General features: G+C 39.3%; 1 protein-coding gene across 15 annotated transcripts in view; it reads left to right on the forward strand.

Annotated features, from left to right (window-relative positions):
• The window catches only part of SIPA1L1 (signal induced proliferation associated 1 like 1), a 366,695-nt gene that overhangs the window by 173,518 nt on the left and 167,268 nt on the right, over positions 1 to 25,909 (forward strand). The gene's annotated exons all lie outside the window — the stretch shown is intronic.

Consider the following 25,909-nt stretch of genomic DNA (forward strand, 5'->3'; position numbering starts at 1 on the left):
CTGAGGCCTCCAGAAGTCCACGCTTTTGAGCCAACGCATTTCCTTTTTGTTTAAGCCAGTTTACATTGGGAGCCAAAACATCCTAAGTGATTCACTTAATCTCCATTTTATTTTTAGTAATCCATTAGTTTCTCCCTGGGGAATGTGGGAGTAATTGCAAAGCAAGGCAAAATAATACCGTTAAATTAAACTGGCAGGGTGTGCTGGTGTTGACTGGCACCCTCTTCACTCTGAACAGTTAACTGATAGAGTGATTTAGTATTCAAAGACAGGAGAATAAAATACATTGCTTTCACTCTCTTTTCCCTCCGGAAGGTTTTGCCTTTTAATCAACCTACTTGGGCTGTGAACTCTGAAAAGGGTCTTGGCCTCCCCGCCTGAGAACCAGCTCTTTGTCTAGGTGTATATTTGGCGGTATGGACCTGTTCTTTGTGTTTTCGTAGAACAGTCTGTGCCCAGGCTCCTGATGCCCCGTTTGCTTTTGTCCTTCAAAAATTAGTATGAATATTTCAAATATAAAAACAATGGAATAAGGAATAATGCAAATACCCATATGTACTCTCCCTACAATACACTAGAGAAATCGAATGTGTACCAGTTCTGTGGAACAGGAAAAAATCCAGGGTAATGCCCCCTAACAGGCAGTGCCTGTCTCTACCTCCGAGGAACCGCTATCCTGATATTATTCCTTATTTTTCCCATGCATTTGTCTGTGCTTTTACCACATTTGTGTAGTATGATTTTTTATATGCTTTTTAACTTCAGGTAAATGTAGATACTATATGTATTTGTTTTAAAATCACAGAGGAGGGGTGCCTGGGTGGCTCAGTTGTTAGGCGTCTGCCTTGGGCTCCGGTCATGATCCTAGAGTCCTGGGATCGACCCCTGCATCGGGCTCCCTGCTCGGCGGGAAGCCTGCTTCTCCTTCTCCCTACTTCCCCTGCTTGTGTTCCCTCTCTCGCTATGTCTCTTTCTGTCGAATAAATAAAATCTTTAAAAAAAAAAAAAATCACAGAGGAGTTGAGAATAAATTCAGGATCACAGAAAGAGGCCATAAATTTGTTCTGAGACACTAGACGTCCCAGTGATCTATACTAAATGTGTAAGACTTTAAATTGTTGAGTTTAATCAACATGTGGACAGCCTTTTATCTTATTCTCCGAATCGGTGTCTGGTCTGCTAGTGAGTTCCATTTCTTCACCTGCTTCTGCCCTCCCGCGCAGGCTTGGCTTGTGTTTAAAAAGCTCAAGTCATCCTGTGCTCAGAATGCATGCTTTTGGCAGACTTCGCTAAGTCTGCATTTTCCTGCCATCACACCTACAAAGTTTCCTTTTGTGCATTCTAAACCGTCCGTTTGTTCCGTGTACTGTGGCTGCAGTTCCAGAGAAGCCGTCCGCTCCTATGACCAGGTTGGGACCTCAGTCACTGGCACTGGGTCATTACTTCCTTTCGTGCCCTAGCTTAGAGTCTTGGAGATCATTTTGTATCGTTCTTGTCAGAAATAGATCTCAGGTCATTTAACTTCTGCAACCAAATAACTCCTTCTCTTGCTCTTGGAGGATTCATATTACCCTTTGTTCTTGTTTGGAATGTGGCCTCCACAGAACAAAATAGTCATTTCCATTCAGGCATCATTAATCCTTTCAACTCGGGGACATAATTACTGATAAAGTGTCAGAGAAAGATTTATGACAATCAGAAGAGAGTTTCTTTCTTTTTATTTTTTTCCAGGATGTTATTTTTGTTTAAATGTTTGACATGTGGGAGAAAGAAGTAAGCTCAAAAGGTATTTTCCCCTTAATTCATACATATTGTATACATGTTATAGGAAGGAAAAATAATACCATCTTTTGTTGAAATAAAATTGGGGTTTTTGTGCTGTGTGCATGCATTTTTCTGTTGTTAAAAGAATGGGTCCTCCTTTTAATTTTATTTAAATGTAACTATCTTTAGCTTTTTTTCCCCCAGTGTGGACCCAGGATCTTAAATTAAAATGTTGCCAATGTGAGAAGATTATAGCCATCAGTGAGAACGCCCAATCAATGAGGCCCTTGTGAAAAGAGCTACTCTCCCATTGGAAGATGACCAGAATTCAAAGATAGTGGGCACCTTGTTATATATCAGGCCAAATATAAACATAAGAAGTACAGATATTTACATTTTAATCCTATAGTGTGATTTATGTGCATTTTCTTATTTTAAAAATTTAGTATTATAGTTGCTTTTTAATGGAAGAAGCCTGTTGAAATTTTTCTTTGAGAAATCAGTACTGTGACCTGATGCTTTTGTTTTGTGTGTGTGTGTGTGTGTGTGTGTGTGTGTGGAATGGTATCTTCTTATTTATTTTTTTATGTAAAGGGATTGGTAGGCTTGGCTTGATTTTATACCTCAAAATGAAATGGTGTCTTTGTGGGGGATGGTCCATGGGGCTGAGAGAACTGCTAGACAGTGACTCAGACCTGTAATTAGGTCTTGCTCTCCGCACCCTTGTTGACTTGAAAGCACTGACCATAGACCATTTAGTCTGGGAAAGCAGTACATGAATCATCTCAATTGGCACAAATTATCTGGAATGCTACTAAATGTTTTCTGTTCTTTATTCTGATTGAGGGAATGAGAAAGGGAGACTTGTTCTTGGAGTTTGAAAGTACTCTAGAGGATACATATACATTTGGGGAAATGGATTTCTTCCCTAGATAGAATGGAAAGCCGTTGAATATTTGATATTTGTAAAACAGTTTTGGTTTTGTGGGTTTGCTTTAGAATATTCCTCCAAGCTCTGTATCCTTACTTTTGGTGAACTCTTGCCTGTCTTTCATGAAGGGGAATTCTGGAGCCTCAGCTTAACCTCCACACCACAACTGGGGTTAGGGGGAAATCCTAGAAGTTTATATCGTGTTTATTTAGCTTCTTCTGACTTGTCCCACTCCTCCGTATCTCTCATATTTAGTATAGAATTTTGTTATCCTTTTCTTCCCCTTCTCAAAATGAAGGGTCAGCTGACTTGTTGAGACCTACTAGGTGACTGGCCATGAAGCCAGTGAAAGTTGTTTTCTATCTTCACTAAATAATAAGTGTAGTTTGTTTCAACTTATTTTGTAGCAGAAAGTTGAAAATAATCATGTTCATTCTAAAGTGGCAGACATTTATAAGTCATTTAGGTTAAAGATAAGAAGACGACTTTATATAGAAAGTAAGCCTTTTAATTTTTTTTTTTTCCTTTGGGTTTTCTCTGATGGTGCATTAGGGGTCTTGCCCAGCCCTTGCTATCTTACTATGTCTGCTCTAAAGAGAAAAAGACAAGCAGATTTATCTAATCCATAGCAAAAAGACCAGATTTTCAACTTGTAATGTGAGTTGACCTTTTGATACATGGATAAATCTTTATTTTCATTTTGGAATATATGTGAGTGGGCATCTCATAGGAATGCATCTTTTGACAGGAAGTAGAAGAAAGCCACCGCTCACCGGGTAACTACTGTTTTGTGTCTGTGGGTATCTGTGCGCAAGCATGTGAGTTAGGTTGTTTCTGTTCATCTAGGGCATTGCTCCTTGTTAGACATTGCCGCATTCATTTTGGAGTTGTTGAAAATCAGGTGTTCAAATTATAAAATTATTATTAGCACTTAATGCTGAATTAAGTTGGTAGATTTTAGAGTGAGTTTCTAAGAAACTGGTGAAGTATTTCATGAATACCCTTGAAAAAATTCTGTATTAATGTGGTTAAGCTTTTTTCCCTAATATAAATCACAAAGACCTTCATATTTGTAGTTTAGGTTATGTTTATGAAGAATGCCTGTTCATGAAGAACTCTTTGTCACGAGGACTTGTTTAGTACCCAATTAACCTTTCACTTAATCTCTTTCTGCAATTAGGAGCCAAGAGACCATGCCTCAGTACCAAATACAAATCACCCGACCTTATTACCCTTAGTTTGCATATTGTGTAAATAATTGGGTCATTAGCCAATACATAAACAGAGGGGGCATGAAAGGTATATCTCTAGTGGGAATTTAACATCACTTTATGGTTTCCAGATTACTTTCTGTAAATTATTTCTTCCATGGCAGTCAGTACCTCTTGTTTAATGGGTGCAGTGATTTGTAAAACCTCAGTCAAGAATTCCAAAGTTCTTAATGAATATAAAAATACCTAAAGGAGTTTTATGTTTGATTCTGTCCCATCCCCTCAAGAGCAAATGCCTTCTAACTTTGTGCAAATGAAATCTCAGTGTTCTGAGTGAATGCTAATCCCTGATGAACACTTCCCATCTCTCTTTTTTTTTTTAATTCTCAGACTAATTAAATAGAATTAGTCTGGTCTGTAGGGTTAGGTGCCCCTTCTGTAATCTGGAGAACTCTGCTAAACTGTGTGTGGAGATAAACCAGCTGTTTCCATTTTTGTCTGGATATTTGACCCCATCCCTAAAATTTGATAATGTACCCCCTGTACTACATTAAGGCTTCATTTAAAAATGGAGGTACCAGTGGATCTCCATGCTCTACAAGTATATAGAGCTTATTGGTTGTAAAGATTTAGACCAAGGCCCAGCATTAATTGCTACTATAATTTGATCTTTGACTTGTATTTTGATGATCATTTGCAATAACATCCATTCAGTTGTATTTATTCAAAGCATGAAGAAAATCTCATTTAATACTCTCTCCCAGCATATTTAAAAAATAACTTTAATAAAAATAATACATTCTTATGAAAATGTAAAAACAGATAAACATAAAGATGAAGACGAAAATGAGAACCATGTAGAATTGTACCATCTAGAAGTAGCTGTTATTAATATTGGCTAATAATATGTTCTCACAGAACACAGAGCACACCATTAAAACAGGGATAAATCCCTCACCCCAGTTACGAATAAAGGATTGACAGAAGGGTGGCACCCAGAAACTCTGAAATACCTATATATAGTACGTGTTAAACCTAGTAGCATCTAAACTGCTGCCAGGGTTTATTTCCACAGGTTGTCATCATGTCATCATCGGGTAAGGAGATAGCCTCTTTAAAGAGAAGCTGGACTGGGGCCCGTACTGGTTACCTTTTGTTACCATCCATTTTTAGGTAGAGATTTTCATGAGTAGGGCATATTTCTTGTTTTTCTTTTTTAAGTGAAGGAATATTGTGAAATAAGCTGCTTTATAGAAAGAGCAGAAGAATAGTATGCTTTTAAAAGAAATGCATTCTGCTCCCCTGATAGAAAGATAGGAGAGAAAAGTCAAGCAACTGAGGCTGTATGTGGTGATTCTCCAGGGATAACTGAATGTCAGAGTCTCTCCTGGGCTTGCTTGCTTTTTTTTTAATACAGCATATCTGTACCCTGCCTCGTCTCTCCACTCCCTTCCCTGTCTTGTACCAGCTTCCCACAACTGAGCAGCACAACCCTGCAAATCCGTGGAGTTCTGCACTGACTCGGACCTCTGATTATCCCACTTCAGGCTTCGGTTTACCATAACTTGGGTGATTGTCTGGTTTTCAAATCATCACACCACAAAAACCGAAGCAACAGACGTCTCCCTGGATTGAATGTGTTTGTCCTTGGTGGTGTTGTGATGGTTTCTGAGCATTTGCTCGCTGGCCTCCTTCTCGGAGGCCCAGAATAACGAGGCATGCCACAGCCCTCTTGGCTTCCAGGGGGCTGCTTTCAAGTGTCCTTAACTGAGGCCTTCTCCGTGAGCAGGGATGCGCTCCAACCCGTGGGCCAGTAGTGACCCCCACGGTTTCTTGTCCTGAAGCCATGTGGTGTAAACAGAACAAATGATGAGAGCTTTGTCCTCTGTCCTCTCTTCCCAGTAGAGAGTGTAAAAGTTGTTTTAGAGGACGTCTGCATGTTGTGGTATCAGTCAGTTTTGGCGCTGCGTCTGGTGAAATGTTAGCCTGGGGTTCTTTGGGAGGCTCCACCCCTGGAAGCGAATGAGGAGTTTTGAATGAGTGTTAATGCTGAAGCTGTTAACATTAGTGAGAACGTTCTTTGTTACCCAGCAGCGGCTTGCTGATTTCACTTTTGCCATTGCAGTGCCTTCCATTGAGAGACCACGGAATTATATTAGGCAAGTAGTGCCAGGTTTTACATTAGTTGGTAAGTTTGTATTATTGGAAAACACTCAAACTTAGGTTCATTGATGTCACATGTGTTTTTAGTTTTAAGCATCAAATTGAGATCTTTGTATTTCAGTGGTTGAAGAAAGCAAATTTTCATTTGTTTTTAAAAGTCATTAATAAATAATAATCCTATCTTTTCTACCAGTTTTACCTGTGGGACATTTAGATACTGCACGATGATGTTCAATAGTACTGAACCGTTGTCTTTTTTTCTTTTTAAAGATTTCATTTATTTATTTGTCAGAGAGCGAGCAAGCACAAGCAGGGGGAATAGCAGGCAGAGGGAGAAGCAGTCTCCCCACTGAGCAGGGAGTCCGATAAGGGACTCATCACAGGACCCTGGGATTACCACCTGAGCCAAAGGCAGACACTCAGCTGACTGAGCCACCCAGGCGTCCCTGAACCATTGTCTTTTTATCCACAATGTTGGGATTGTATATCAGTTGATTTTCTTGGATAGCATGCATTAGATTTATTTCAGTTAACTCTTCTCAGCCCCAGTGCTAATGCCATAAATAAATAAAGAACCCTCCCCATTTGTTTATTCGCTACTTATACTCTTAACAAGTTACAAGACTGTCAGTGGGTTCCTGATTTTATTAAACTTACTACTCCACACAAAGACAGCTTGATGAGTTTTTTGTTTTTGGGTATGATTCCAATGTAATCTCTTTTTGGAAAGGATTTGGGTAAGTCATTTTCAGTCGGTCTCCCAATCTTCTTGTTCCTTAGAGTGGGCTACCTTTTTCCTTCTCTACCTCCACTTCTTTCTCCTTTTCCGATGAGATCAAGAGATGGAGATGGGTTTGGGGGAGAGGTTGAGATAGATAGGTTTGACTTTTTCTAAGTGGAGGATGGAATAAAATTGAGCTCAAGTAAAGAATGAAGTGGTGGAGCCGATCTGGGAAAAAAAATTAGAGAGTGAAGAGTTCGGGTGAAGAATTTGTAGTCTAAAAAGTAAAACACCAAAGGGAATTTGCTAACTCTGCCATTATTCCATCAACTGTTTATTTCTGTTGACGTAATTTGCACCAGGTAGCCACTATTTCCTGACCAGGGTCTGAGGACAGCTTTTGAACAATAGTTAACTTGTCAGTGGTAGTTTTTTTTTTTTTTTCTTCCCACATAGTAGATGCTCAGTTGATAGAAAGTTTGACTTGCTGACTTGGGAAAAAAATAGTCCTTAAAATAGCCATTCTAATTTGCTACTAGATGAGTTCCTCCCTCATTAATCCTGTGAGGAGGCTAGGAAATAAGTGGAACATTTTTTTTTTTTTAAATTGACTCTTCCTCCCTACTGTTACTAGGATCTTTCTTTTTTTCTCTAGAGGAATGAAAAGTGTGAGAAGTTACTCAGGTTTCAAGATAAGAGGGTACACTGTTGTCTAGTTCCCAGAAAGGTGATTTCCAGCCATTCTTACATTTCATTGTCCTCCGTAAATTGGTTGAATTAAAATTTTGTTCTGAAATCTTGTCACATTCTTTGAGTTTTTGGAGTCCCCTAGAGGTGGTGTGAAACTACAGCTCAGAATTACTGGATTAGGGATAATCCCTTGGCCAGAAAGGCAGTTAACAATCCGTCAAGTCTGGAGGAATGCTTTCTGGATGCTTGAATGTTTCTCTTCTGCCTTTTCTAGTTGCTAGGTCGGATCTCTGTCCTTAGCACCAGCTCTTTAAACTTCATTGTCAAGTTCACTCTTTTCCTAATGTTACAAAATAGAGGCAGGGTCATGGTGCTTTTTGGAGGAGTTTGTGTCTGTTTTCTGCTATTTCTGGATAGAAAAGGCAGAGTAGGCCCATTCTTCTAGGTTTCAGTGCTTGAAAAACAACAGATGAAGGAGACAGAAAGAAGGAAGGAAAGAAAGAGTCTGGTATCTTAAATAGTTAGTCTTTGTTTTGCAGAGTCCTTTTCTGGTCATGATTACTGAATGTAGTGTACCCCTGACTGCACGCACTGGGTGTGTCAAATCTGGAAGAACACCGTGATCTGTAAAATAGTTCTCAGTTACTGTTCCTCAGCTGTTCTTCAGCACGAGAGAAGATGCAATTATTTAAGTTTTGTTAGTTGTTTTCCTCTAAGGGCAGAGGAGAACATTGTTTTTCTGTGGGCTTCTTAAGGCCGTGTGGTGTGTGACGCTGGGATGTTCCCTGTAGTCCCGCAGAGACTTGGCCCATTTTCCCAAACAAGATAATAATGAATATGAAAATACTCTCTAGTAAACTGTAAAGTATCATAAATAGGAGAAGTATCATAAATAGTCCCCACTATTATTCTCTGCTAGAGTGGGTGACTATAAATATTCTATTCAGTTCATGATCTTCCATCTGAGCACCGGCTACTTTGGACAGTCCTGTCTCCAGGGAATAGCTAGTTCTTGATGACACCATTTTGTATCTGCCTGGACCTTTTGCAGAAGAAAATGATTTGCATATTGAACAAATGTTGTAGTGTATATTGCATTAAAATGAGTTTCTGACATTTCACAATATTTACAAATACAGGAGTCACTGCCCTTCATATATGGCAGTAATTGTCTATTGGCAATGACCGTGAAGTTCCTGGCCATGTAAAAAATTATTTCAGAGTCTCAATCTCCTCGTTCAGCAGGGGGGACTGCTTCTCTGGCAGATGGGCTTGTTGCCTTGGTTGAGCTTTCGCATGGAATATTGCTTTTTGTTTTGGCTTAACCCTTTGCCCTCAGGCTTTTCAGTTGGTACCTGTCCATGGGAAAGACTGATCTGACTTAGAGATGTGTGACCTGGTCTACAGAAAGTATAACTTGCAGGGACAGTGAAGAGGGGGAAAAAGACGTTTGCTTCCTCTCTCTCCCACTCACGCAGAGTGTCTGATCAGGTGCCTCCTTCCGTGGGAGCAGGCCATGTCACATCTGCCCGCGGGATGAAAGGTGCTCCTGCACTGAGAGCAACCGCCTCGTCAGAAGCGCTGCCCTGGCTTTCCGTAGTGAACCTGCGCTGACTCTCCGGGAGCTCCAAAAGTCCTGTCCGGGAGGGTCTTGACATTCGTGGCAGCTGGCTGATGGTTTACATCCACAGGCCTCTCAGAGTTATTTCCAGACACTAATCGCTGGCTCTCTGCGGCTTGTTTCACTGAGGGGAGGAGATGGGCCGATGATGGGTATGTATTCTAAGACTGCCTGATTCGAGGGACGTTGTAGGTTCTTTCCTTTCCAATATACAGATCTTCCTTGACTCAGGAGGGGTTCCATCCCAATAAACCCATCCTAAGTTGAAAATTGTGTAAGTCAAAAATGTATTTAAAACACGTGACCTACTGAACATCAGAGCTCAACCTTGCTAGCCTACCTTAAACGTGCTCAGAACATGTACATTAGTTTGAAGTTGGGCCACTTATATCATCCAGCATAAAGCCTGTTTTACAATAAAGTGTTTAAGATCTTGTGTAGTTTGTTGAGCTGTGTACTGAGAGTGAAAAGCAGAATGGTTGTATGGGTACAGAATGGTGGTCAGTGTACTGGTTGTTTACCCTCGTGATCGCGCGGCTGCCCGGGAGCTGCGGCTGGCGGTAACTGCCCAGCGTCAGGAGAGAGCATCTTAACACATATCACTAGCCAGGGAAAAAAATCAAAATTCAAAATTCCAAGTATGCTTCCTATTGCTTTTGCACCACTGTAAAGTCAAAAAATTGCTAAGTTGAACCATCATATGTTGGGGACCGTCTATATATTGAAAGGAAAGGCTGTGATAAAGTTGATTCATAGAACTTGTTTTTAGGCATTTGGCGTTTTTTAAAGCACAGTATTATAGCTAGGCCAACAAAAAAGTTATCAGTTATCTTGGAAGTGATGTCTTGGCTGAGTAAGAAAAAGAAGATAGCAGTGGAAACACTTGATTGACCCTGATGAAAACACTTTAAACTCTTATTAGCATAGAAGTCTCCTCCTTCAAAAGAGAGATGATATTTAAACTTAATTACTGAGGCATTTTAAATTGGAATTAGGGTGAAATCAAGAGTACTCAAAGGTACAGAGAAAAGAAAGTCCAAGTTGTAACTTCCACAGCAATCAGACTTGTTGATGCTACAAAGAAGCAATTTCTTGTCTCCACCTCTAGTCTGTATATATAATTCACTACCCCATATGAGGTGAATTAGCTCTTTTATTGGGCCATTTATTAAATGTTAAGTTCCATCTATTGGTGAGTAAATCAACCTAGAGAGCATGTTCCATACTGAGAATGTTTGGCTAACCTAAGGATTCTTGTGTTTATTAGTCTGTGATATCTCCATTTTAAGGAAAGTAAATACAGGCCTAACTGCATAGTTATGTGTTAAAAGTAGCAAAACAAGTCACTTGAAGGGCAGGGAACAGATGGGTCCTTGCATACTTCTTTCTCTGAAAGATAATCCATGTTGACACAATGCATGCTTCATTCCAACAAGAGAGATTCCAGCCCTTTGCCGGATATTCTCTCATTCTCTTAGGCAAGTTGCATGGCGGCTGCCCAGTGGTACCTCGAGGTTCTCCTTTCATACCTTTTCCATCGGATGGCACAGAGGAACTCCGCACACCTGGGCACTGACTGCTGGGGTAGGAGAAACGGAGAGACAGAGGCAGCTTCAGGGCAAGCCTACCTCCCAGCTCCCCAGCTCCTTCATTTCTCTGTTCTCCATGCTGCACCCCACGCTCTGTGAGGCCCTGCTCCTCTCCACAGGTGACCCCTTCATCCTGTCCATCCCATGGTCCTCTCACCTTCCAGACGTGGACCCTTAGTCACGCCCTTCCATCTCTTCCCGCTCATCCCTTTGCCTGTCAACAGCCTCCAGCCCTTTCTCTGTCCAGCACTCATCTTCCCACCTGTCACAGGTCTCTCATCCTCCCTGTTTCCAGCACAGGGGAGACAAACGTGGGGGAGGGGAGGGTTATGTCATCACCCTTCGACCTTTTGTCTTCAAGATTTTTGTTTTTTATTTTTTGAGGTATAATATACATGCAATAAAATGCATAGATCTTAAGTGTTAAGATTTGGGTTGTGTCTAGTTATTGGCTGTTATGAATAAGGCTGTTATAGGCATCCTTATGAAGTCATTTTCTGGGCATATATTTTCATTTCTCTTGGGCAAATACCTAGGAGTAGAATAGTTAGATCATGGAGTAGATGTATGTTTTGCTATATAAGAAACCACCAAACTGTTTTTCCAAAGTGGTTGTGCCATTTTATACCAGCAATTTATGAGGTTCTGGTTGCTCCACATTCTTATCAGTGTTTGGTATTGTTAGGTTTTGTTTTTCATTTTAGCCATTTCTGGTGGGCTAAGTGTGAAACAGTATCTCATTGTGATTTTAGTTTGTTTTTTCCTGAAGTCTAATAATTTTGGGGATCTTTTCATGTGCTTCTTGGCCACTTATATACTTCTTTTTTTTTTTTTTTTTTGGAGAGTACCTTTTTCAAGTGTTGACTGTTTTTCTAAAGTATTATTGAATTATCTTTTAGTTCTTTATTTGCAAGATTTTAAATATATATTAAAATACATACTATATATATTTAAGTAGTAAAAATACACATAAACAGACACACACTTATGATGTTTCTTGATGAGAAGAAGGTTTTATTTTAATTTATTGTTTTTCATGGTCAGTGCTCTTCTGTGTGTTATTTGAGAAATCCTTGCCTGTCCAATATTGGGAATATTTTCCTATATTTACTTAAAGATGCTTTAGAGTTTTATCTTTTACATTTAGCTTGATAACCTAACTTTAATCTTTTTGGTGTATGAAATAAGGTAATTGTTGAGGTGACATTTTTTCCCCTCATATATATATCTAGTACCATTTATTAAAAGACATTTCTATTAACTGAGCTGGTGTTTTGGTTGAAAATCAATTGCCCATATATGTGTGAGTCTATTCCTGGACTCTCTTCTGTTTCACTGGTCTGTTGTCAGTTCTTACGGCAGTTACCCGCTGTCTTGAATGTTGTAGCTTTATAATAAGTTTTGAAATGAAATAGTGAAGTCTTCCAACTTTGTTCTTATTTTTATAATTGTTTTAACTATTATAGATTCTTTGCATTTCCATGTAATTTTAGAATCAACTTGCCTTTTTTTCCCTATAAAGCTTGCTAGATTTTTTTTTTTTTAAAGTAATCTCTATATCTAACACGGGGCTTGAACTCACAACCCCAAGATCAAGCGTCCTATGCTGTACTGATTGAGCCAGCCAGGTGCCCCTAAAGCTTTCTAGATTTTGATTGGGATTTCATTGAACCTAATTTTCAATTTGTGGAGAATAGACATTTTGGTAATACTAAGTCTTCTCATCCACAAACCTCTCCACTTTAATTTCTCTGAGCATTTTGTAGTTTTCAATGTAGAGGTTTCTCACATCTTCCACTTGGTATATGAGGGGTTTTTTAATGCTTCTGTAAATGGTGTTTTTAAATTTCATTTCCAGTTGTTCACTTGCTGTTTGTATATTGACCTGCAAAACTCCTAAATTCTCTTGCTAGTTCTAATATTGTGTGCGTGTGTGTTTTGTAGGATTATTGACATATATGATCCTAGGTGTCTGTGAGTCATGACACTTTTACTGCTTCCTTTCCCATCTTTATACCTTTTTAAAGATTTATACCTTTTGCAAAGATTTGCTTTTCTTGACCTTATTGAACTAGCTAGAACATTCAGTATAAGGCTCACTAGAAGTGGTAAGAATGGAATCTTTGCCTTATTTGTGATCTCAGGAAAAAAGTATTCAGTGTTTCCCTGCTCGGTTTATACCTAAATTTTTTACACAGTGGCTGAGGCCTGTAATTCTTTGATCTCCTAACTTCCAGGTGTGGAGTTCTCAATCTGCATGTTCCTGGGCTTTCCTTCGTTTGTGACATTTGTGCTGCGTTACCCTCACTCTTCTCTTTGTTTTCTGCCTCATTTCCCCAAAAGTGGCTCTCCTCCTCCTTCTCCTCCTCCTCCCTCTTCTTGTCCTCCTTTTCTTCTTCATTCTCCTACCTCCATGAAAACAGCTTCTTCTCTTTCACTGGCTTTTCTTCTTCTCATTCATTTATTCTTCTATCAGATATCTATCGAGCAGGTACAGTATGGCTGACTGTGCTGGTGTCTGGGGCTGTCCAGATTAATGAGACCTGGTCTCTGCCCCCAAAGAGCTCGCCCTAAAAGCGAGCTTTGAAAGAATGAATGGCTCCTTGGAATCCCTCGGCAGGGCTGGGCCTCTCACTTGGTCTGGAGGTCAGAGAGAAGGTCTCCTCCGAGGGGGCTGCACTTCTGTGCATGCGGTCACACCTTTCTCAGTCGTGTCCATCCCCAGGCAGTTTGCACGTCCAGCCAGAAGCACAGGTGTTGGAATTACTGTGCTGCTTACTGCTTTGTGTCCTCTGTGGCTTTATGTAAAGAGCTAGCCTAATAGTTCTTTAGCACCTGATGGTAGTAACTTGCCTTTTATCTTCAGAGACTGTAGAATTTTATATGCATCAGAAACAATGTTTTTGAATAAATGAACTCATTGAAAACTTTGTTTTTTGTTTATTTGTATCCTGTATTTTATTGCTAGATAGATTTTTTAATTAATTGAATTATGAAAATGATTTGGGAATGTATTAATTTTCCAGGACAATTTTTTTTTTTTGTCGGGATGTTCCCGTGCAGGACTCCTTTACAGAGCTCTGAGCTGCTGGACGGTAGGCCGGCTCCCTGGCTTTTTCCTGCTGGCAGAGCCGGCTCTCTTTCCTTGATCAGCAAATGTTCATGAGCTTCGCTTTTTCAAGATTCCAACCTAGGGTTTTCATTCTTTTTCTTTATCCAAACAATGTGTGTTTCTTTTCCTTTGTTTGTCAGAATGCTTCTCTTATTAAAAAGCTCCGCTTCTCTTTGTAGAGCCATAATGATGCCACCGAACACATTTCTTAAAGGAGGTACCAACTAGGGATTAATGTATTTTCAGATCATTAAATTATAAAGCTATGAATAGTGTCTTAATGCTAATGGAATAGATACGTAAAGCGTTGTTTAGTGATTTCACTGGCATGAAGGTGAAGCAATTAAATGCGTTAAATATCTACAAATTGAATTACATATTTCTTCTTTCAGGCAAATGTATGCTACTGAGTATCCATTAAACGTGTCTGCATAGCTTCACTGCACTTAAGCATCATGTCAGAAGTCTGTAAACCCAATTATGTAAAGTCTGTTATCAGCATTTTATTCACTGAGTTTCTGTCATTTACAAAATTTAAATTACTTTGAAAGATAAAGAACTTATCTTTTATTACCAATGGATTTTTTTTATATCCTTACAGAGAGGAATGTGCTGATAATAGAAGGCATTTATGTATCAGATAAAAATCAGTGTATATGGATGTATGTTTTATTGTGATTTTTTAAGTGCCCTAAAAATGCAGTTATCAACATATAGTCAACAGGAGAAGCAGTGTTTTAAATGTAATTTACACTAGAATGTAAACATTTCTAATATTCCTAATTAAAAATAAAATAAATTTGGTATTCAGTGTGAAAGTGAAGTGAAAAGACATGATTAGACAATGAGATATTGCTTAAACTATTTGACCAGGAGCAATTATTGAGCCTTCCTCCTCAGAGGTTGTATTATTCTTGTATTATTGTATATTTGTTCTTGTTTTTAAACTCAAGTCTGTTTTTTCTGTTCTTTTTCTTAATATATGATTAAAAATTCTTCACCTTGGGGTGCCCGAGCATCTGCCTTCAGCTCAGGTCATGATCTCAGGGTCCTGGGATTGAGCCCTGTGTCGGCCTTCCTGCTCTGTGGGGAGCCTGCTTCTCCCTCTCCCTCTGCTCCTCTCCCTGCTCTTTCTTTCTCTCTCTCAAATAAATAAATAAAATCTTAAAAAAAAAAAAGCTTCACCTTTATTATACCTAATAAGAGTTCATAGTGATTCAGTATGAGTGTTTTTCAGTGCTGGAGAAAGATTTGGAAAGTCCTTCTGAAGGGCAGTCACGGTGGCTCCCTTGGCCTTATAGAGGGCCTCACAGTGGAGGGGCCATTTATCAGTAGATTGGGATTTTGTAGGCATAATTTATTTTCATCGATTACTTCTCTCTCAATCCTACCTTTTCAATTATCTTACCATCTTTTAGGCAGAGCTTTCTTTGTGAGAGATCATCTTTTTTTTCCCCCCTGTTATGTCCTGAGTCTTGTCCGCCCTAGGCAGGATGCTTGCTTGCCCTCACAGGGAAGGGGCTGTCCCACAGGGAAGCCAGGTAATTCTGCTATAGCCCTTCCAAGCCATAGGACCTCTTTTGATTATTTCTGATGTTTTATTTATCCTCTTATTCTCTCTGCCCAGATTGTCCAGATAGAGTTGGATCTGACAAGGTCAGCTGCAGACATGTGGTATTTTCAATCACAAGTTGGCCAATCGGGAGGTTTCTATTTAGTTACTTGAACTAGGTCACCAGACACATTGTGTTAATCCCATAGTTTAAATGGGCCATCTGTTGAGTCACCCTAGTAATTGTTCCCTTTTTGAATGCCACTGTACCCAAGTTAAGCTTCAGCCGAGGGTGTTAGGAGTCTTTTCAAAGAGACTAATGCACTGAACTGTGGGCCCCTCTCAACTGAAACTTGCCCTTGGAGAGTTTCTGTTGTCTACTTATTTGCTTCTGTATTCCTTTTCCTCAATAGTGAGAATTTTTTTTTTTTTTTAATTGTGAGAGTTTTGGATTGTAAAAGTTGAAGGTCATGCTTGTTGAGGATAATTAGAAAAAGGGAGCAGTGGGATTGGGAGTAGGAAAAAGAGGCCAAACATTTGTCAGTAGCAATAGTGGATTTCTTTGCTGGGAAGCTTTGGGAAAGGCACGGGAGAGGATGGACAAGAAACCTGTTCTGTACATTTGGGCTTTTCTGTGGCTCAGGAGAGGAGCTCAGAAGGGTAGGATGGGGGAAGTCGGAGCGGAGGGTTTGAGCGGAAATGGCTTGCCCGAAGCGTCTGAAAATGTGCATTTTACTTTGTGTTTCTGATTTTCTGGGGAGATCTGGAAAATATGAGTCGAAAACATGGAGTGTGAAGTCTGGAAGGCAGTGGCCACGTAGGCGGAGAACTGGACTATAAACAGGTTATCCGTGAAAAAAATACCAACTCCATCCTGGGGCCTCTTCTCTTCTCTCCCAAGGAGATGTCATCTAGTTTTGTGACTTTCGCTGCCATCCACGTCCCTTGGTGATACCCACTTCTCTATGTCCGGCTCAGACTTGCTTCAGATTTGTATTTTCAGCAGCCTCCCCGATATCTCCATATAGATGTCCAGTGGTCAACACAAAACTCTTGATTTGTATGTCAAGTGAGCAACTTATCATGGTTTCTCAGGACTCTCTTGGTTTTAACACCTTCTGGGGAAACCTCTCAGTCCCAGGCAGACCAGCGTGGTTGGCCATCCTACATGTAGTCCTTAAACCTGCTTCTCTGCCACTCCGAATTTCTCAGGAGACTCATCCACCCAGAACCGTCCATCTATCTAGACACTGAAGAGTTACCCTTGATTCATCGAGTTCTGCATCCAGCAGAGTGTCATGTGGATTACCGACATCTGATCTCGCAGCATGCCTTGTCGTCTCTACCTTCAGAAACACCCGTCTTCTCCACTTCTCTCCATTTCTGCTGATCCCACCCTCATGCACACCATATGCATCTCATGCACACCATATGCATCTCATGCCGGGTCATGTCAAGAGACAAGGCCATGGAGCCCTGCAACCACTTATCAAGGCCTCCCAGCTTCCTTACAGAATGATGCCATCTGTCTCTCCTACCCAAAGTCACCCCCGTCCCCTCCAGCCATACTGGCTCTCTTTACTTTGGACATGCTAAATCTGTTCATATTTTAGGGTCTTTCTACTTGCTCTTCCTTCTGCCTGGAATGTCCTTCCTTTGTTGTTGTTCTCGTTCTTGTTGTTTTTAAAGATTTGTTTATTTTAGAGAGAGGGGGATAAGAGGGGCTCAATCCCTCGACCCTGCAATCACACCCCAAGCTGAAACCAAGAGTCAGACACCCAACTGACTGTGCCACCCAGGCACTCTAGGGGTGTCCTTCCTTTGGGTAGCGGATTCCTTCTTGACATTTAGGTCTTCTTATCTTAAATGGCTTCTTCACAGAGAGGCCTTCCTTGACCAACCAACTGATGAGAGTAGCCAGACAGCTGTCTTGACCATATTATTTTTTAATTTTATTTTTCTGGATGGCACTTTTCACTCTGTGACCTTTATATTATTTATTGATTGGCTTGGTCTTGCTCTTCCATACTAGAATGTTAGCTCTTTGAGTGAGGCTTTGCCCCTGTGTTCACCAGCCTATCCTCAGGTCTTAGAACAGTTCACAGAGTAGGTAGGTATTCAGGAAATGTCATTAATTAAAGAATAAACTTCATCACCTCAAGACATCTAATTAAAACTTTGAGGGAAAGAAGATTTTGAAAGATTTTTTAGCAAGCAAGGATCAGTAAGTGGAAATTGAGGGCATCTGTCGTTGCTGCTACAAAATGTATAGAATATCGTTGATGTAATTTCATTTAATGACATCATCCTTTGCTTTATGTTAGTTAAAATTCTTTCAGAACCTTTTCCGGATTATTTGCAAATGTATTTCCCTATGTCCTATATTTCTTTTCAGTGCGTAAGTCCTCCAGTGGCGAGCTCCCCTCTGGTAGCAGTTTGAATGACTGTACCCCTGAGAGTAAATGTAGAACCATCATGTACACCAGTGTGTGGGCAGCGCAGAGAGCCTGGGAGCCTTCCTCACCTGTTTGACCTAAGGGACTAGGTTTGGAACTTGGGTGATTAGAAATCGTTGCATTTCAGTGTTAAAGATACTTCTAAACCAGGGTCGGAACCTCTGGACCCCGGCACTTGAGGCCGGATGATTCTTTGTTAGAGAGGCTGTCTTAGGCGGAGGATGTCAGCAGTCTCCCTTGGCCTCTGCTCGGTGGGTTTCTGTAGCACTGCTCCCCCGTTGTAACCACAGATGTCTCCAGATACTGCCAAATGGCCCCTTGGGGACAAAACTGAAACCCACTCTTCGAAACAGCCCTGTGTTTTCTTTTATATTCTTTACTTTGGGAAATTACTATGCAAAAAAATCAAATCGATGGCTGATTTGGGGGTGGGGGGAGGAGGGAATGTAGCAGATTTTTAAAAAGCTATTATAAAGAAAGATTCTTCATCTTACATCATTACTAAGTTATAAGAATCTATTTTCAACTTAGTATGCCTCTGTAATTCCACGGTAAGCTTTGCGTTAAAAACCCTAAAATATTCTGAGGGAATTTGTTCTTTCAGTGTTTCTATATTTTTCGCCTGCTCCCATCACCATGGAGCTAAACGCTTTGAGAGACATGTTAGGTTAAAAACAGTAATGACAGAAGAGGAAAAAATGTGTTTTTTCTGCTTCATTTTTCCTTCTCTCCAGTTCTTGACCCCTCAGTCAACTGAATGGGATCTTTAATTTGAATGTTCTTAAATTGGGCATCAAGGTAGGTTTAGAAAGGCATGTTTTTCAGAGTGTTTCCCCCCCACCCCCCGGAAAATGCTCACATCAGATTTTGAGCAGACCTATGAATTGATGATATTCTGAGATAAGGGAAAATGTACCGGAACTGTGTAGGGAAGGAGTCTTTTTCCTTGGCCTGCACCCATTCTATAGATTTATGTACAACAGTGATTACATTGAATTGCTTAGGACTCTTTTCCATCATATAGAATTTTTTTTTTTTTACATATGGAAAGCAAATATCAAAATGTGTGTATGCTTGTTTTTAGTGTAGAACTGATTCTTTGAATAAATGCAGTTCTTACCAGCTTTCTTAAACTGAGAACTTAGCACAGTATTGTATGTGAAGCATTAAGTACTCCGAGATAATCTATTAATTGAAGAATTTGAGTTTCTGATCTCCTTGGTTAGTAGTGGAGATGTTACAGATTGTTGGATGTCACATGCTGGCATCAATCATTCCTTACCTGCAAGAAACAAAAGATGGCTCTGGTTGGCCTTTGTATTTTTCAGGTTAGGGTTTTTATTTGAAATTCATGCCCTCACCTAGTTACATACTTTGAGCCTTGACCTGTCTGAGTAGAACATTCTGCTCAGTACCTTCACATGTACCAAGGATTAATATCAAGTGGGGGAAAGTTCTTTTTCTCTAATATTTATGAACAGTGGCATCTTCTGTGAGTTTCTAGGAACATGTACTGATACATTGTTTCTGTTCAGCAAAGGTGGTTTGTAGAGTTTTTCTGTTTAAATACTGCATTTTTTCTAAACAAATTAATGTCTTTTAATATCAGTTAATAACCCAGTGGTGGTTTCACTGTGCTGAAACCTTCAAACATTAATTTCAGGATGCGTAGTTGCCTCATTTGTTTTTAAACAATATTACTGCTTCCTTTTGCATGAATGAAGACATGGTATTGAATTTAAGAGTGGATGACTCTGAAACTATGGAATTTAAACATCAGACTTAAAAATAACTGCAAAGATTAAAAAACAGGAAGTTTAAAAACTTGTATCTGGTTTTGTGCTATGGGCTAGTGAGAAAAGACTGTCTTTCTCTATTTCCTGACGTCTTTAGCTTCTTATCAGTTACCCCCAGGATGAAACGTAAGGAGACATTCTTTGCATTCTTGAGTAAAACTCCTCCCCCCCACCTTCTGTATAAATCCTGGTGTGTTCTTTTCTTTGTTCATTTGTGTATTGATCATAACAAAGATAACAATTCACAAATTACAACATCCTCTGATTTTATTAAAAAAAATATTTTTGGCAAGTTTTTGGATGTTTTCTTTCTTGTTCCCCTTGCCCGCGGTACCCAGACTACCCTGCTTTTTACCGATTATGAGTATAAACATACATGCAGAAAAGTTACTCTCCCTCTGACCTTTTTAGTATTGCTACTCTGTTTGCAAGTATATATAGACACACCCGCTCACATACATGTATATTTACATATGTATGTATATGTGCATGCGTGTTCATTTTTCTGTTAATGTTTTTCCTTTGGTTTTCAGTTTAAGCAACAGATACTATGTGCCAGGTGCAGTTCTGGGAGTGTGATGAGCTGGTAGAGACCCTATCTTCTTGAGAGACTATGAAAAACCTCAAGTGCAGAGTAGCCTGCACAGGGAATCACTGTTGACATTACCAACCCTGAAATCTTGCTTGTTGTGGTGTTCTCATGTGTATGTGCTGTTGGTATTAGGATTTTTTCCTCTTTCCTTTGTTGAGATCTTATTACACACATAATTTTAAAAATTTAAACTTAACATCATGTTGTGTTCTCTCATGTAGTTAAACACTTTGAACATAATTGTAGTGAGTATATAATACTGTGTTTGTGGACATTCCATAATTTCTTTTTTTTTTAAAAGATTTTATTTATTTATTTGACAGAGAGAGACACAGCGAGAGAGGGAACACAAGCAGGGGGAGTGGGAGAGGGAGAAGCAGGCTTCCCGCGGAGCAGGGAGCCCAATGCGGGGCTCCATCCCAGGACTCTGGGATCATGACCTGAGCTGAAGGCAGATGCTCAACCGACTGAGCCACCCAGGTGCCCCCATAATTGCTTTAGTTTGGGGGCATTTAGGTTGCTTATAGTTCTTTCAATTTTTTATTTTATTTTTTTATTTTATTTTTCATCATGCTAAGTGTACTCTTTAATCCCTATCCCCTATTTCTCCCTCCCTCCCTCCCACCCACCCACCTCCCCTCTGGTAACCACCAGTTTATTCTCTGTAGTTAAGAGTCTGTTTCTTGGTTTGTCTCTCTCTCTCTCTTTTTTTTTTTCCCTTGTTTTGTTTCTTAAATTCCACATGAGTGAGATCATATGGTATTTGTCTTTCTCTGACTGACTTATTTCACTCAGGATTGTTCTCTCTAGCTCCATCCATGTCGTTGCAAATGGTAAGAATTCATTCCTTTTTTATGGCTGAGTAATATTCCATCGTGTGAGAGTATGAGTGTGCGTGTGTGTGTGTGTGTGTGTGTGTATACATATCTTCTTTATCCATTCATCTATTGATGGATACTTGGGCTGCTTCCATAGTTTGGCTATTGTAAATAATGCTGCTATAAACATAGGGGTGCATGTATCCCTTTCAATTAGTGTTTTTGTATTTTTTGGCTAAGTATCCAGTAGTGTGATTACTGGAGCGTAAGTTAGCTCTATTTTTAACTTTTTGAGGAACCCCCATACTGTTTTCCATTGTGTCTGCACCAGTTTGCTTTTCCACCAGCAGTGCACGAGGGTTCCTTTTTCTCCACATCCTCATCAGCACTTGTTTCTTGTGTTTTTGATGTTAGGCATTCTGACAGGTATGAGGTTATATATCTCATTGTGGTTTTGATCTGCATTTCCATGATGATAAGTGATGTTGGGCATCTTTTCGTATGTCTTTTGGCCATCTATATGTTTTCTGCCTACTTTTTTTGAAAGATTTTATTTATGAGAGAGAGAGAGAGAGCATGCACATGCCCACAGGAGAGGGGCAGAGGGAGAGGAAGAGAGAGAATCTCAAGCAGACTCCCCGCTGAGCACGGAGCCCCATGAAGGGCTCAGTCTCGTGACCCTGAGGTCATAACCTGAGCCGCAATCAAGAGTCATAGGTTCAACCGAATGAGCCACCCAGGTGCGCTTCCTGCTCATTTTAAAAATTGGTTTATTTGCTTTTTGGGTATTGAGTTGTATCAGTTCTTTATATATTTTGGATACTAATCTTTTATTGGATATGTCATTTGCAAATATCCTCTCCCATTCAGTAGGTTGCCTCTTAGTTTCGTTGATTGTTTCCTTTTTTATTTTAATGTAGTCCCAATAGTTTTTTTTGCTTTTATTTCCTTGCCTCCGGAGACTTTTCTAGAAAAAGATTGCTACGCCCCATGTCAGAGATTACTGCCTGTCCTTTCTTCAAGGATTTTTATGGTTTCAAGTCTCACATTTAGGTCTTTAATCCATTTTGAGTTTATTTTTGTGTATGGTGTAAGAAAGTGGTCTAGTTTCATTCTTTTGCATGTTGCTGTCCAGACAGTTTTCCCAGCACCATTTGTGGAAGAGACTTTTCCCATTGCATAGTCATTCCTCCTTTGTTAAAGATTAATTGAACATATAATTGTGGGTTTATTTGTGGATTTTCTGTTGTATTCTGTTGATCTATGTGTCTGTTTTTATGCCAGTACCATACTGTTTTAAATACTACTGCTTTGTAATGTAACTTGAAATCTGGAATTGTGATACCCCCAGTTTTGTTTTTCTTTTTCAAGATTGCTTTGGCTGTTTGAGGGCTTTTGTGGTTCCATATACTTCTTTTCTATTGTAAATAATGCTGTCATGAACATTTTCTCCATAAGATTGTGTCTTTTGGATTATTTCCTTAAGAAATTTTCAGGAATAAAATAGCTGGGTAAAAGTATGTAAGCATTTTATAAAGGCTCTTGGTACATATTTCAAAAAGTTTTTTTTTTTCCCTAAACTATTTTTCACTCCTCCCAGTAGCCAGTGAGCACGTTTTATAAAAAAACAAGAACAATCCCCGCCCCCAAAAACCTCTTCATTTCTATTTATTACTGAAGAGAAATATTTTTTAATATATTTATTTAATATATTTAGCCAATTCTTTATTGTTTTCTCCTTTGTTAATTGCCTGTTACCACTTCTTTTCCTAGTTTTCTTTTGGAGTCTTAGTATCTTATCTTGATTTACAAGGACTCTTTATAGATGTTTGGTATGTAAACCTGTTTTGTATTTGTTGTACTTTTCTTGCTGATTTTCGGTTTGCCTGTTAATACGCAGATGTCTTCAAGTTTTATGTAACCAAATATATCAGCCTTTCATTTCTGATTTCTTTCATTACTTCTTTACACAGAATATCTTTCTCTATTATATATAATTTTCCCCCCTGCCATTTTATTATATTTTTAGTGAAGTTCTTTGCAGTCACTGATTTCATAAGCAAGGAGGTCTGCTGTTTGTGAACTGGGAGGACATTGCTGCCCCTGAGGGCTCCTGTGGGTTGTGTCTCCGTGCTTCTGTGCAGAGGGACCTCTGAAGCTGTTTGTTACCTTCTGACTCGGGTTCTCAGTATGGCAGTGCCTATTTAACTCACATGAGTGGTTCTATTAAACTTGGGCCCTTGTGGAGGTACTTCATTGTATACAAGGAATGAAAATGAACAAAGTAAAATAAAATTAAACTAAAGTCATGATCGACTCCTACTTGAGTTCATACTTGTTTTAAGAGGCCCAGCAATGAAAGTTGGCTCCTGTCAGGTGTACCTGATAGAAAGAAACCTATTTCACTTTTCCATGGTGGGACTACTGTAACATTAGGCCTGAGTTGACTGCCAGATAGAATGTAAAATATTATTTCTGGCTTATTTTATGATGTAAGCTACTGATTTTCTAATTTGTACAAGTTCAGTTTTTAAAAAATGTGTAACTCATCTGAAATGAAAATACATCCAATTTGCTGGAAAATGAATACTGCTGTACTATATTGTAGGTAATTATTAAAAGTATTGGTTTGTGACATATTAATGTTGCCTTTTGTGATTTTTAAGCCAAATACCCACTTTTAGAATTAAGATCATTGGTGGCATTCCAGTGCAATAGGTCAAAAAAATACTGAATTCAAAGCCTAAGTACCGTATGTTGCTTTTATGTCATGTTTACTTGTTTATTGTTTATTATCTCTCCCACTAAATGGAAACATTTTTAGGGCAGTGACTAAAGCACATAGAGCAGTGCCTCAGGTATTTGTTGGATAATAGATATTTGCAAGTGAATACCAGGGCACAGACTGAAAAAATAGAGGGAAAAGCAATACTTTTGCTTGAGTGTCCAGAATGTACCAAGCATTGCACTAGATACTCACTGTTCTTATGACTATATAGAGTGCCTTGCTTTTCTGACGATGAACCTGGTTTTTACCTTTTCTGTTAATTTTCTGGATACATTATGAGCAGTAGGTTGTTAGGAGACAGTAGGGAACTGGACATGTGGAGAGTGCCCACCAGTTTGAAGGTGGACTTCTGTTCTGAGAGAAAGTGTGTCAGGAGCCTCAACGAACCACTTCCTGTGCTTCCACTTAACTGACTGTAATCAGCAGTGGTGTGGAAGGCTGGTCAGAGCTGGTGGGTGCTGTGGAATTGGCGTCCACACACAGATAGGTGATTTGCTCAGGAAGGTTTAGTTTATGAATCTAAATAATCTAAGTCACCTGCTTTATTTTCTGAAGCATTTTAAAGGTATGCAAGGTAGCCGCAGATGCCAACATTTTCATTTCACTGCAACTTCACTTTTTGTTGAGAAAGGCAAAGCAAGATAAAAAAGTATTAAAAGTTTTTCTTAATGTGCACTGTTCATGGATTTTTTTTTCCAGTGACATCAGACTCCCCCAAGAATAATTATATACCAGGATACCAGGACTGTGTCAGAACATCATGAAAGATCATGGTGCCATCATTCAGGACCGTAATAATCTTATAGAGATAGCCATGTGAAATACCGTAACCTTTGAATTTCTCTGACAAATTAATGTAGAGCAGTCATTTGGTTACTGTAATCATTTGATTACAATCAACTTTATTTTTTTTAATCAAAAAATTTGGACCTCATTCCTGATTCTCAGTACAATACTTTGAGCCTGATTCACCTTTACAAACAATACAAAGTTTTCCACATTTTTTTCATACCATATGTAAAATTTAATTTTGGGGATTTCCAAAAGCAGGTTTCTAACTGTTGAAAAATAAGAAGCCAACTCCCATTTAAAATAGGAAAGAATTTCGTAAATTTATTTTCTGTGTGAAGATTCGTACCATTTTCCTGAGCAAGATTTGATGTGGAGTCCTTTTCTTGGCTAATCATTAAAATATAGGCTGAAAGAAGGAGACTTCTTTATTAACACCCCAAATTAATACTTCACGTGTAAGATTTTTCATATATTTTCTAGTGGACTCTAATACTGTAGGAGCTAAATTTAGAGAAATATCTTAAAAATCCTGTTATAATCTTCCATTTATTCATTTGTTTCTTCATTTCTTTATTCTACCTACAACCTCTTGTTTAAATACCTTTGACCAAAATAGCTTTTGGTTAAAAACTAAATGGCAAGTATTTATAAATAGAAATCACCTTTATGCAGATTTATTTCTTGTATCAGTTAGGAATGTGATCTGCTTCAAGCATTAGAAAATCACTCTAGTGGTTTAAGCAAAGGGAAGTTTATTTTCTCGATAAAGTCAACACTTCTCAGGTCTGCCGTACATGCTCAGGGACACCATGAAGGGACCCTGGATTTTGTCCTTCATTCCATGAGTGTCTTTTCTCAGGCTGGCCTTTGTTAATGTAAGATGCGTGTTGTTCTTCCTGGCTTCCTGTACTTCCAGGAGGAAGAAGGTGTGGTAGGCAAAGGCCATGCTAGCCAAATCTGTTTGGCAGCAGGCGTCTGCTTACTTCTTATTGGTCAGAACTGGATTAGGTAGTTACCTCGAGACTGGTCACTAGCCAGGGGGCCCCAGAGTCCATGATTGATTTAGAGAATTCCTGCTTTCTCCCCTGGGGCTAGGATAGAGGATGCCTACCAGGGTGCTCCATGGCTGCCTGAACAGACTGAGAATCTATCATTAGGGAAGACTTGGGAAGGATAAATTTGAGGCAGGTAATGGACAGTGTCTGCCATACCTGCTGGAATGAGTACAATATATACTAGGTAAGTTTAGAAACCCTGTGCATTTTCAATTCCCTGGACCCCTTGATTTCTGGGAATAAATTATAGATATTTTT

The sequence above is a fragment of the Halichoerus grypus genome, chromosome 8 (genome assembly GCF_964656455.1).
Source record: "Halichoerus grypus chromosome 8, mHalGry1.hap1.1, whole genome shotgun sequence".
NCBI classification, from domain to species: domain Eukaryota; kingdom Metazoa; phylum Chordata; class Mammalia; order Carnivora; family Phocidae; genus Halichoerus; species Halichoerus grypus.